This window comes from Anguilla rostrata, chromosome 6 (genome assembly GCF_018555375.3).
Source record: "Anguilla rostrata isolate EN2019 chromosome 6, ASM1855537v3, whole genome shotgun sequence".
NCBI lineage: Eukaryota > Metazoa > Chordata > Actinopteri > Anguilliformes > Anguillidae > Anguilla > Anguilla rostrata.
In genome coordinates, this window is record NC_057938.1 from 2,401,864 (window position 1) to 2,404,730 (window position 2,867).

Below are 2,867 nucleotides of genomic sequence, written 5' to 3' on the forward strand. Positions count from 1 at the left end.
TTTTTTTGTGTAGAAAGAAAGAAAGAAGATGAATTTGGAATCATGTCATTAAGCCACTGTAATGGCATGTTCCAGCTTACTGTGGGAGAGTTACTGTATTTTGTAAGTTACTGGTGGGCACTACGGCCTGTATCACTGGGCTTGGTGAGGGAGAGACGGAGGGAGAGAGAGGCGAGAGAGATAGAGAGAGAGAGAGAGAGAGAAAGGCAAAAACCTCCATCAGTCAGCTTCAGGACACTTTTCAATTAAAACCGAATGACCTAAAACCCCCCCAATGTGAGCCGATGGGTTAGGAGCGACATAAAAACAAAATGAGGGGCTGGCGGACCTTGAGAAGCAAACGCGCTCGTGGCAGAATACACAAACCACCGGTAAAAATGTAAAGACGAAAAGCAGAAGAGCGGCACTTTCCAAAGGCCAGGCTGTGATCACTGAGGCCCCCACCACGGAATAATACAGCATATACAGCAGATTAAAATACACTACGGTCACATTCTGCTACCTTTCCTACATTTGTGTTTCTCAGAGACACCTGATAACTCTGAGTAGGTGGTAGAATTATAATTTTTTTTTTTAAACAATAGCTTAATTTCTCATACTTTTTTTGCTTCTCAGAGTCAAAAAGACAAACTTCATTATGACAGTTTTCCCTAAATCATAAAAATTATGCTTCACGCTGAAATATTAAAATTGCTAGACTTGGTATAGGACAATGGAAGCAGATAATTATTTAAACCTCCAGCAAAGGCAGACAAGCTAATGTAGGATGAACAGGAAGGTAAGATTCTAGTTACACCATTGAATAGGAGAGAGAGAGTGAAAATGTTAGTATGTTACCTGGCTTAGTTGTACATTAATTGTAGCTTTCTTGGCCAGGTATCCCTTGAGAAAGCAGATAATCTCAACGAGGCTCTTTCCTGGAGAAATGAAGGATAAACATATGATAAATAAAAATATAAACCTCCCTGAAGTTAAATGTGCAGTATTTCATATTTGCGTACGGCTTCTTTGGAAAACCCGGCTTGGCCCTGACACTGCTGACGAAGCACCACTGAATACGTGATGAAAATGACTATGAATGAACCCTTTAAAGGTGTGAGATCACAGACATGTACAGTAATAAGGCTAACTGAACATTCTAATGCTGATGTCACAATCACCACCGGCAACTGAGAGCAATGGAGTTATAGAACACTGACCTGGAATTTTGAACCGACTCCAGAATTCTATTTTTAAATAGTGTTCCAAAAAACCTGCTCTTCAGGGTAATAGAGACTGGGGGGGGGGGGGGGGTGTTCTCTTGAGGAACAGAGGCCCCCGGGAGCGGTGCTCCTCCAGGTTTTGGGACAGAGTGACACAAATCCAGTGTGGAGCCTGCAACACAGCCCAATGAGCTTTCTGTGTGTCTGCAACCTGGGAGACCAGTTAGCATGCTTACACCACACACACACACACACACACACACACACACACACAAAGGCACGCACTATGCACACCACTCCATCTCCCTCGCCTCTGTCTCATTAAAATTCTAATTCAGAATGTTTTATTGGCAGGAAAGACATTTGCAAATATTACCAAAGCATCCAGCAATAATAATACATGAACAGACCATAGATAACTAATCAGCACATGCTATTCATAACATAGAATTATACATATCTTCTCTCTCTCTTCTCAGTTCAATGCAATTGAATTATATGCACTTAACTGGCTAAACAAAATCAATGTTCATATTGCCAAAGCACAACATAACGGCAATTATATATAAAATAACAAATAGAAATGACATTATGTGACAATAAATAATAAACAGTGCAGAGCCGAAACAACTGACCTTTTCTCAGTTATGATCATTATGAGAACAGAAATGAATATTGCTACAAGCATGTATTCAAATGTGTAACATTTTAATATGATGGAGCACGGGGTTAAAAGGCTATTGGACATATATGGTTTGAAGGGGAGCGCTTTCTGTTCTACGAAAATTATGCTAAGCAGTGGAAACTCTCTGGGAAAAGCAAAGCGTCAGCCATCTTTGGCAAGATGCAACGGTGCGCCTTCGGAGAGCCCAGTGACCCACGACACCCTGTGACAGGTATCCACCAATCACAGCTCAGCCTGAGCCATTACAGGAGGACCATCCAGCCAGTTAAAACGAAGAGCCACTTAAGTCACCAGGACACTGGCGACAACGGCAGACTGAGTCTGTAAATCTCAGGCTGTGAACACACACATGCTGTTTCACCCCCGGAACTGCTCCCCAAACCGGCCATCACCCTGCACCGTGGGGGGGGGGGGGGGGGGGGATTCAGGGTGTTTACACCTGTGGGTTTTTTCTTTTCCCCTTTCAAGGTGAGCCCCTGTGACCCTCCCACCCCCCCACCCCCCACCCACCCTTCACATCAGTGTTTTATTACAACGCTTTAAAAAACCCATCATGCATTTTACATGGGTGCACCCAATTGTATAGGAGTGCCCCTTTAAATAGACCACAGGGGTGGTTTTTTTTTTTGTAGTTTCTGTGGAGCTGAGGGGTTAAAAAAAAAAAAAATACACAGTTAATATTGGAGCTCTTAATAATTTTTCGAATTTAAACGGGGGGGACCGGGGGTAAACCGAGTAAGATGGCCCTGGCTGCAGATGTCTTGGGGGGAGATGCGATTGCATCCGGCCGGGTTTCCCCCCCACTGCAAATCACCGGATTTTAATTTCCCTGGAAATACCAGCCTGCTGGGGCCCTTTTGAAAGCAATTCTCCAGAAGCAGAAGCCAGAGAAATACTCAAGAATTTTCGGTGTGTGTGTGTAGTTATATACTGTAGTTTGAACGCACACCTCATGCACACAAAAAACACACTGAAAAAGG

At 43.4% G+C, this 2,867-nt stretch overlaps 1 long non-coding RNA gene across 2 annotated transcripts in view; it reads right to left on the reverse strand.

Moving 5' to 3' along the window:
- LOC135258182 (uncharacterized) overlaps positions 1-922 on the reverse strand; it is a 5,063-nt gene extending 4,141 nt beyond the window's left edge. For both annotated transcript variants that reach the window (XR_010330895.1, XR_010330896.1), the window contains exon 1: positions 838-922. This is a non-coding gene — a long non-coding RNA (uncharacterized LOC135258182). The remainder of the gene's footprint in view (positions 1-837) is intronic.
- Positions 923-2,867: the final 1,945 nt, after the last annotated feature.